The 10,548-nt window shown below is 44.8% G+C and overlaps 1 long non-coding RNA gene across 1 annotated transcript; it reads right to left on the bottom strand.

The window, feature by feature from the left end:
* Positions 1 to 5,759: 5,759 nt before the first annotated feature.
* On the bottom strand, positions 5,760 to 10,076 carry LOC118353057 (uncharacterized). The gene is made up of 3 exons (XR_004811223.2): positions 9,622 to 10,076; positions 7,258 to 7,405; positions 5,760 to 6,014 (listed from the first exon to the last, which is right to left on the bottom strand). It is a non-coding gene; the product is annotated as an uncharacterized LOC118353057 (long non-coding RNA).
* Positions 10,077 to 10,548: the final 472 nt, after the last annotated feature.

The raw sequence follows: 10,548 nt of genomic DNA, 5'->3' as shown, positions 1-10,548 counted from the left end.
GTTCGTATGTTAAGAAGGAAATCAAAATTACTCATAGTTCCATTACACAGGTATGAACACTATCAATATTTTGCTAAGATTTCTCTCCACTGCACATATAGGACTTTTTTTTTTTTTTTTACACAACTGAAATTATAAAGTTGACATTATGTCAACAGGAGGGCATCTGCATCTCTTTCATGGAGCCGAGAAAGGTTTGTTTGTTTCAGGAAATGAATCCTCATAGGATGAAGTCGGAATGATTATTTTGACATTTTAGGAAAAAGCAGAACACGCCTTGAAATGGGAGACTCCTGATCCATCTCCTCCCCAAACCCATCCCTCCCTCTTCTCGACAGCAACAACAGGTAGCAAAAGAATGCTTTGACTTAGAAGAAGTTATTAAGACTCATGGAAGACTTGGACCCACAGGAATCTGAAGAAGGGAGAGACAACATTAGCCAGAGAAATAAGGGCACATTGGTGATGGGAGATGGGATTAGGGTTTGCTGAGGAAGGGCCAAGAGAGTAACACAGGGAGAGGCAATAATAAGAAAAAGCCAGTATGGCGGAGATGGGGTTTCATTCACCCCTGTACACATCCCAGCTTGCTTGCAGCAAGGCAGGGTCATGGGACAAGGTGTGTTTAAAGAAGGTGGAAGTAACAAATTACTCTCAGAGTGAGGTAAAGAAGAGCTGGCATATGACTCTCCAGCTGCCTCTTCCTCTGCCATGGGGACGGAGGTGGCCTTGCATTACAAATGGCGCACCATGGATCCTTGAGAGACTTCATGGACTTTCTGTATAAGCGTATGAAACAAATGTGAGTTGTATTAAGCTATTGAGATTTGGGGGTGTTTGTCACTGCAGGTACAACCTATTCTGTCCTAACTATCTGGCCTTGCAGGTTTCCACAGCAGAAGCTGATGGTGCTAGAACTTTGCTTTCCTGATCCTGCTTGTGGCTTGGTGTGGGCAAAGTGCCTGTGTAGCACAGTTGGGATCCACTGTGGGGCTTCTGAAAATGGTTTTCCAGCCTTAGGAAAAGAGACAAGTGAGGCAACACTGCCTTTCTTCCTACCCCCTCTTTTTCTTTCTTTTTTTTTGGCCAGAGGTTGTCATGGGTGGATATGGTGCTGGGGACTGTGGCAGCCTCCTTGGAACCATGGGGAGAGTGACATCACTGACATTCTGAGGATGGCAGAGCAGAAAGATGGAAGGTATCTGGGTCTTCAATAATACCACAGAGCCAGTGAACTAACCGTGGAGCTTCCCTGCCATTTTGCTTTTTTTTTTTTTTTTTTTTTTGCCTTTTTGCTTTTGATGGAATTAGGAACATCCTTTACATTTTTTAAAAAATATTTTATTTATTTATTCATGAGAGACACACAGAGAGAGACAGAGACATAGACAGAAGCAGGCTCCCTGGGGGGAGCCTGATGTGGGACTCAATCCCAAGACCCTAGCATCATGCCCTGAGTTGAAGGAAGATGCTCAACCACTGAGCCACCCAGGCACTCCCATCCTTTTCATTTTAACCACTTTTAGTGGGTTCTTCCCCTACTTGCGGTCCTAATATCCTAGCCATCCTTCTAACGGTAAGTAGTACATTAATAATAAAATCATTAATATCACTTTCTCCTAATTACTGGGAACATAACTTTATAGTTTTGCCATTTGTGAAAAGCTGAACTCAGGAAATATATTTAGGGGCAGGGCTTATTCCCCAAAGATTCTTGTTTTATAAAAGGATTCATCCAGTAGGGTTATTTCAAGAAGCAGTAACCGGTGTGCATTTAAGTGATGAATTACAAAGCGCAGGCATTAGGAACCATCTGTAAATTGATTATCAACACCAGGTGAAGTTGAATGGGCCTAGCTCATCGTAAATGTTCGATAAAAGGCATCCATTAGTACCATTATGTTTATGTCAATGGGCTGCACTTTTTGAACCAAGATTCCATTGCAGATCTGCTGGCAGGAGGACATGGGTGCTGAATCTGGCTGGCTGGGCTTGGCTATGCTGCCGTGACACACGAGCCACCGAGCAATCTCACTGGCCCACAGCAGCATCAAGGTCTATTTCTCCCTCATCCTGTAAACCCATCTTGGGGATGCTGGGGCTCTGTTCATACCATCTACAGTTCAGAGGCTGGTGGAGCAGCCTCTGTCTAGAGCACCCCTAGTCTCATGGCAGAGGGAAGAGAGACACACACCATGAACCATGCGTTGGTCTTTAAAGCTTCTGCCGAAAGTGGCACATATCACTTCTGCCCACATTTCATTGGCCAAAGCAAGTTGATGTGGAAGGAGGGACACAATGAAAGAAAACCAGAGTTTGGTGACCAGAGGCACCGACCTGGAGCATTTGAGACCATCAATCAGCCCACTTACCCTAAGATGACGCCATTTTTCAGGTCATTGCTTGTGTTTGTGACATCTTATCACCTCTCTGTCCCTGAAGATCCATTCTCTTTTCTCTTACAATAAAAAGAATGCTCAGTTTCTAGCTGGACTGCAGGTTACATCCTTTCTTCCCCAGGCTCCCGTGGAGTTAGGTGTAGCTTGTATCAAACTCTTGGATCAATGGAAAGTGAGCCACTGTGATATATGATCCAGATCATTCCCTTAAAAGGAAGAGACAGATGCCCTCTCCTCTACCCTTGGCCATTTCCAAGTGTCTGAAATTTAGAACCGTGTTGGACCATCAGTGGACAAGGATGACACCCTAGGGATGACAAATCAGCAAGGTACAAGGAGTTCCAAGCCCCTCAAGTTCTGTGCCATTGAGACACCATACCAGCCTGGCTTTCTCCATAAGAGATAAATAGATTTTGGTTTATTTTTCGCCACTGTTATTTTGGGTTTGTATTTTAGCAGTCTTTACCCATTTCCTACCCAATACATTCCATTTTTGTAAAACTCAGCTGGCATTAAATAATAGCATGGAAAAAAGCAAGGTTATATTTAGTAATAAAGATGCCCAACTGTGATACTTCCCTGACGCCACCTGTGGGGATGCTCTTAAGACAGTGCACCTGCTCCTTAACTATGATACTCAGCCAAAGAGAGTGAGAAATGCCTCCTACTGTTAGATATGCCAACTTCTTGGAGTAAAGACTGTACCTCTTTAGCTCCATCTTTATCCACTTTGTCTTGCAGACATCCTTCCTGTAGAAATATTGTCCTGAATGGTGGACTGAAGAAGAAGAAATACAAGTGGACAGGTCTCCAAACCATACCTAAATCCTGCATCTCAACAACGAAGTCACAGAGTCTTTACTCTGCAGGAGCCAGTGGTTAAGTCAACAGTTCACCTAGGTTTCTGGCCTCTTTGTCAATGTTTCCTTGTGTGCTGGTATAATTTCTCCTATTTGCTAGTATTATTTCTGGTAGAAATGTCACACAGGTTTCACCTCATGTGTCAGCTCATATCTTGGTAGGGGCACCATGGGCACCATGTTGAAAAGGACTCTGTGTCAGATGTCTTAGGTGGGTTTTCTGAAACAGAACCTGAGATAGGGATTCCAAAGCTCTCGGTTCATTGAGGGAGGACTTTCCAGAGAAAGGGAGCAAAGGAGCCGCATGAAGATGTAGTCTCAGCTGCAGCCTAGCTTCAGTATGATGCCTTGAGGGCCTGGGCGCACAAATCACACCTTACAGCTGGTTCTGCCTTGAGGCAAGAGGGCTGGATTTCCCTAATCCCTTATTTGTCAGTTGTTGGTTGTAGGCTACCTTAGATGAGCCATGTCTCATTTTGTGGAGGGCAATTCTCTGGAGGTGAGGGCAGCTGTAAGCCTCTAGCAGGTGGCATTCATAGCAGCTGGGAGAAGGACAAGGATACTTGCCAATAAAGAGGATCTGGCTTGCACACCCCAGCATCTATTATTCTGCATTCCTGCTCAGAGAATGAATGTTGTGATCAATTAGCAATGTCTGCCATGGGCACGGGAGCCATCGCTGTAGAGAAGTGTGTAGAGGTCTCATGCTAGGAGAAGAGGGAGGGCTAAAATAGGTGCTGCTCCACATCAAACTACTACAGAGTTCAGTCAGGAAGGAAGTTATGTGGAAATCACAGCAAGTGATTTGTGTTACAGCCCAACCATTGCCTTATAAACTGAGATCTGGGACTACCTCTTTCCTGAGGACACAGAAGCAGAAAGTGATGGCAAGATCTGTAAGTTGCAAGCAACAGAATTCACCCCTGCTCACTTCACACATTAGGACTGTGGGAAAGAAATGGAAAGAACTTATGGAATTTAGGGCTAATTCCAGGGACCTCAGCAGCAGAACCATACAGATTGCTTCCCAGGGTGGTGCCATAACATTCAGCTCCAACTACTTTTGGTCTCTATGTTTCTGTCTTCTCCTTCTCCTCCTCCTCTTCCTCCTCCTCCTCCTCCTCCTCCTCCTCCTCCTCCTCCTCCTCCTCCTCCTCCTCCTTCTTCTTCTTCTTCTTCTTCTTCTTCTTCTTCTTCTTCTTAAGATTTTATTTATTTATTTGATAGAGAAAGAGAGAGAGAAAGTACAAACAGAGGGAGCAGCAGGCAGAGGGAAAGGGAGAAGCAGATTCCCCATTGAGCAGGGAGCCCAATGCAGGACTCAATCCCAGGACCTTGGGATCATGAATCGAGCCAAAAGCAGATGCTTAACTGACTGAGCCACCCAGGAATCCCTTACCTAACCTTATTTTTAGCCTAATAACATTTATCTGTCCCAGGATCCTATCCAGGGCACTGTATTACATTTCATAGTGTAAATCCTTAGGATCCTTTACACTGTGAAATTTTCAGGCTTTCCTTGTTTTTTTTTTTATGACTTTGACACTTTTGAGGAATACTGGTCAAGTATTCTGTAGCACATCTTCTGCTTTGAGGCTCTTCAAATTTTGGCCCAGTTTGAGCCTAGCGTCTCCCTCCTTGGATCAACTGGCCATAGCCAGGGGCAAGGTGGAGACAGAGCAGCCCATGGGGGTGGGAGTGAAGGTGGAGGTAGGGGTGGAGGGAGATCTTTGTGAATTCCAGCCACCCAAGCTTTTGCCTATAACTGGTGATCTAATTAGGCTCCCCTTCCTGCAAAATTAGATGACCTGAATTATAACTCCCAGCAAGATGATTTACATGTGCCCCAAATAGTAAAATAAGAAGCAGCACAGAACTAATGGCCAAGGTCAAGCAATTATAGAGAAAAAAACTGAGTTTTTCTGAACAGAACCAAATATGTGGCTATTGCATACTTTATTTTCTGTGCCTAAACTTAAAAAAAGCCAGTATGCCTGAAATTCCTTCCCCATTGCTAGTCATTTTGATTACAGTGTCGCTGCACGCAGCAATTTTTGCCTGTAAACAAAATAGCAAATCCCCAAATGGTAGTTTCCTACAGATTACAAGATATAATTAATTTGTTATTTCTTTTGTTTCTCTCCTCCACCTCCACTCCGAAGATTATGGAACAATAGATGTCTGAGACCCTTGGTTAAAAGCAACTGAAGAAAATTCAGAAATCTGATTCATCTCTAAATAGGTCATTTGCACAGCAAACAACTGTAGTGCTCACTGAACTGAGCTGAACTCATTGAATTCACTGATTCTTGCCTTTATTTAGAAAACAAAGAATTTATCCAGGAAAGCAATTAAACTCTGGCCTCTTTAAAGACACCTGTTGCTCTTTGGCACACTGGGCTATTATTTGTTTGCATAAGATGTAAAGGTTAAGGGAGTTAAAAAAATTTTTTTTTAAGATTTTATTTATTTATGAGAGAGAGAGAGAGAGAAGCAGAGACATAGGCAGAAGGAGAAGCAGGCTCCATGCAGGGAACCCGACGTGGGACTTGATCCTGGGACTCCAGGATAATGCTCTGGACTGAAGGTGGTGCTAAACCTCTGAGCCACCAGGGCTGCCCCAAGGTTAAGGTTGCCTCTTTGTGGCTACATCACGTTGTCAAATAGAAATGGTCTTATTGTGTATGTCGAGCTGGGCAAGAAAGGTAGAACGATGATTTCCAAGTTCCTCATGATTCTTCTCATCTCTAACACCCTGAAGAGAAAGAGGGAGGAAGGGCAAATTTTTGAGGCCGCTGTTTTTCTGCCTGGCTTCTTTCACTTAGCATAATGTTTTCAAGGTCAATGCACATTGTAGTGTGTGTCAGGTGTCCCTTCCTTTTTACTGCCAAGTAATATTTCATAGCATTCACACACGATATTTTATTTATCCATTTATCCATTCATCCATTTATCCATTGATGGGTATTTGGGTTGCTTCTTTTCTTTTTTTTGACCATTATGACTAGACTGCTAGAAACATGTGTACACATTTTTAAGTGAATTTGATGTGTATTTCCATTGAATATGTATACCTAGGAGTTGATATATCAGAGGTCACATGGGACCTTATTTAAATAATATTGGGGCACCTGGGTAGCTCAGCGGTTGAGAGTCTGTCTTTGGCTCAGAACGTGATCCCAGGGTTCTGGGATCGAGTCCTGCATTGGGCTCCCCATGGAGCTTCCCTTTGCCTATGTCTCTGCCTCTCTCATGAATAAATAAATAAATAAAATATAAAAAATAATATAACGTGGCAACTCTAGGAATCAGATTCTTACCCCTTTCCAGAGTTTGTGTTGTTGTTTTAGTGGCTTTTCTGGATGAATCCTGTAAAGCCTGTGTTCTCTGTCATGGATGGCCATGAAGTCTCTGCTCATTTCACTTGGTGATGTGCTTCATGATGGGACAGAGGTTCCTTAAAAACCTAGCACCAATGAGTCTTTCCAACTTCATGGGGAGCTCTGTGTGTGTACTGAGGGGCAGACCTTCAACCCCAGAGAGGCAGTTTACAGCTTTTCTTTGGCCTTCACTTCCTGCTTGCACACAGCCTCAAGGTCAGTTGGAGGTGAGAGCTTATGGCCTTTGCAGCCTTTCCTGAGCATAACACAGTGCAGGGCATGCCTACCATCCTATGTATGTGTGTGGCTTTCTAGAAGCCCAGGAATATTTTTGGAGCTTTTCAAAAACCCCTGTGAATAACTCATTCTTTGGCTTTTTCTTTTTAGCTTCTTGGTTGTTGGTTGGCCTATTGTTTGGTGCATCATCAGTCTACCTTCTTCCACCATTTTGGCTGACACCTCCCTCCTACCCCCACTGCAGTGCATTTTTATGGTGATGGCATCACAAAGTCTTGGAATTTCATCTTTGAATGTTACTTTTTTTTTGTCATGGTCTAGATTTTGGTATTCTATCTGGCTTTTTGTTTACATGGAGTTTCAAATAATGGGAAAACCTACCATCAGAAAACCTTATATACTAAACTGTCTCTCCATTTCGGGTTCAGATATCAGATCACTGTAATCATGGAGCAAAATCATCACATGCCAGAGAGACAGAGGACTCATGGTTACTCCAAGTAAGTTGGGAGGCTTCCTCCAGAATCCTCTATAGGACAAAGGGCATGAGAAACAGGGCAGAGAAGAAAGACAGCAATTAATTTTATGTCCCAACAAAAGGGGACATTCAGCATGGTTTTGCTTTCCCCCTAGAGCTCCCTCTGAGATGGACACCAACTCCCCATAGGATCTCAGCGAGGGTAATATATCCTGCCCTACCTTGGCCTCATTTAAGTCCAAGCTAGTCCCTAGTAGACATTAGCGAAAGGCCCAACCCACTACCCACCTCACGCCTCTATCCCTTGCCTCTGGGCCTACCAGGCTCCTGTTGTCTGGGAAATCAGCCTTGCAGGGAAGCCACTATCTTTCCTGTTTAGGAACTGCTAGGGGAGAAGCTTTTCACAGCCAGGCCAGAGCCAGAGACGGCTCCTAAATGTTGCCCCACTATGCTGCCCCTGTAGGTGTTGGTGGAAGGATGATTCAGCTCAGATGAGGTAAGTGAGGGGGGAAGATGCCCCTTGGGGAGGGACAGCGGGCGAGCCTCAGCAGCAGCCTGCTGACCGCCCTGGCTGTGACCCTGATTTGCAATTTCTCCTTTGGAGGCTTTCAAATCACATTAGGCTCTGGCTGTTGCTGACTTGATGAGCTATGTCAGAACTGCCAAGAGCTCTTCTGCTTGGCCTCACCAGGTGGCCCAAACCCCTTGGGAGTCAATGTTTGCAGCCTCTAGGCATTGCTTGGCCTGCTTCCCTCCGCCAGACTGCCCCACCTGCCTTCCCAGCTGCCCTCCTGCTCCCACGCAGGCTCCCATGTGTTTCCCCCAGGCGTCCTGGACCAGCTATCAGACACGGGCCCGGCGTGTTCTCTGAGGTGGCTAGATCCTGTTCCACCAGTGGTCTCAGCCCTGGCTTCACATTTCAGTTATCTGGGGAACATTTAAAAATACCAAAGCTTAAATCCCACCCTGGGCCTATTAAATCAGAGCCTTGGGCAGAGGCCTGTGATTTTCAGACGAGGACCGTGAGATCATGAGCAGGGATGTGACTTCCCCACTTTGCACAGCTAGTGAGTGGCAGTGTGGAGACAGCTCTGGGCATCCCGACCCTCCACTCGGTGCTCTTGGCACTATGACTAACTAGCATTGTTATTATCTCTGTGTTATTTCTGTACCTGCATTTCCCCACCCAGACTCCTTGGACTCTCAAGACTTTTATCCCTAGATATGGTAATGGAGGTTTATGTATTTCTATTGGGTGTTTTTTTTTTTTTTTAAAGATTTTATTTATTTGAGAGAGAGACAGAACATGAGTGGGGGTGGCGAGAAGGGGTCAGAGGGAGAGGGAGAAGCAGGCTCCCCACTGAGCAGGGAGTCCAACTGGAGCTCAATCCCAAGACCCTGAGATCATGACCTGAGCTGAAGGCAGATGCTTAACCAACTTAACCCCCAGGCACCCAACTATTGGGTATTTTTGAAAGCTTAATGGAAATCATGCCTTAATTTGTGAGTAGAACACACAGGCTGCTACTTAGTAAATGTAAATCGTATGGAAGAAAAAAGCTTTTAAAACTCAAGAGCCAATAGCAGAAAATTAATAAAGGGGTCACTGGTCAACTTTTTATATGTAAAAATAGGTTGGGAAGTGTGGCACAAAACCGCCCTGACTACGACCCTTGTGACCTTGTCTAAATCCTAGTTGTCTCACCCTCCAGGGCTCTGGCCAGTGTATCTGGCATTGTCAGAAATGTCAATGGGCTGGATGCATCGGGCAATCTAGGTAAGGCCTAGTTGTTAAGATGTGGAGCTCTGAGCAAACCACCAGGGGAATCTAGAACATTCTCAAATGTCCCATCCCAGAGTGGAGGCTTCCAGGCTCTGAAGCTGGACCTGATAGCTATGCTTATCAGAGAATAAAAGTAGAGAAGTGTAGGGTCAAGGACATGGGCACTCAAGAGAGTGAGACAGTGAGGTCTTAAACGCAGTGAACCCTGCTGTTGAATGGCAGGTACTCACTGGAATGTTCTAAGAAACAGTGGAAAAAGTAATGAGGCGAGAACAGGAATACTTTTTGCCCATGCTCCCTGGGGTAGCCTGCATAATGGATGCCAAAGATGTCCATGTCCTAATCCCCAGAATCTGTGAAATATTGTGGACTATCCTGGGCCCAATTTAATTACAAGTGTCTTTCGAGGAAGGAGTCAGGAGGGTCAGAGTTGGAGAGGAGATGTGACCATAGAAGCACAGGCCAGAGGGGTGTGGCCACGTACCAAGGAATGCAGGCAGCCTCTTGAAGCTGGAAAATGCAAGGAATTGGATTTTCCTCTAGAGATTCCAGAAAGAACCAGTCCTGGTTTTAGCCCAGTGAGACTGATCTTGGACTTCTGACCTTTAGAATGTTAGAAGAATTCCAGATGACAGTCATAATGCCTTCTATAGATAAATGAGGGGTTTTCATAAGAGGCTCTTAATCATAAGAAACAAACTGGGGGTTGTAGGAGGGGGGAGGGTAAGGGGGTCGGGTAACTGGGTGATGGGCATCAAGGAGCACAGGTAATGTCATGAGCACTGGGTGTTATATAAGACTGATGAGGGGCACCTGGGTGGCTCGGTGGTTGAGCATCTGCTTTTGGCTCAGGGCATCCTGGGATCGAGTCCCACATTGGGCTCCAGGCAGGGAGCCTGCTTCTCCCCCTGCCTATGTCTCTGCCTCTCTCTCTCTGCGTCTCTCATGAATAATTAAATTAAAAATCTTAAAAAAAAAAATTTAAAAAGACAGTTGAGTCACTGACCTCTACCTCTGAAACCAAATAATACATTATATGCTAATTAATTGAATTTAAATCAAATAAAAAAATAACTGTGGGTTTTTTGTTGTTGTTGTTTAAAAAATTAATACTTGACTACGGTCCATGCTGGAAGCTGGGAAGCAACTCTTTCTCCTCTCCTGACTCTCAGCTTCCAGAGGCTTCTCCTCCTTAGAAGGAACTGCAGTTAACCGGTTCCTTGCAGACACTTGCAGAGTAATTCTGACAAGCAGGTACGTACACAAATGTACGCTGCGGACAAATAGTAGCATATTACACACAAGCTTGTGCCCTTCTCTTTTTCTACTTCATAGTATCATGGAGCTGATCCTGTGTCAGGGATTGATTGTAGGGGGCAGGGATTCTTGTTTGTAATGGCAATGCCAATTT

This window comes from Canis lupus, chromosome 31, assembly GCF_003254725.2.
Source record: "Canis lupus dingo isolate Sandy chromosome 31, ASM325472v2, whole genome shotgun sequence".
Lineage (NCBI taxonomy): Eukaryota > Metazoa > Chordata > Mammalia > Carnivora > Canidae > Canis > Canis lupus.
The sequence above is the reverse complement of the archived record's forward strand: the minus strand, read 5'-3'. Positions and strand labels throughout refer to the sequence as shown.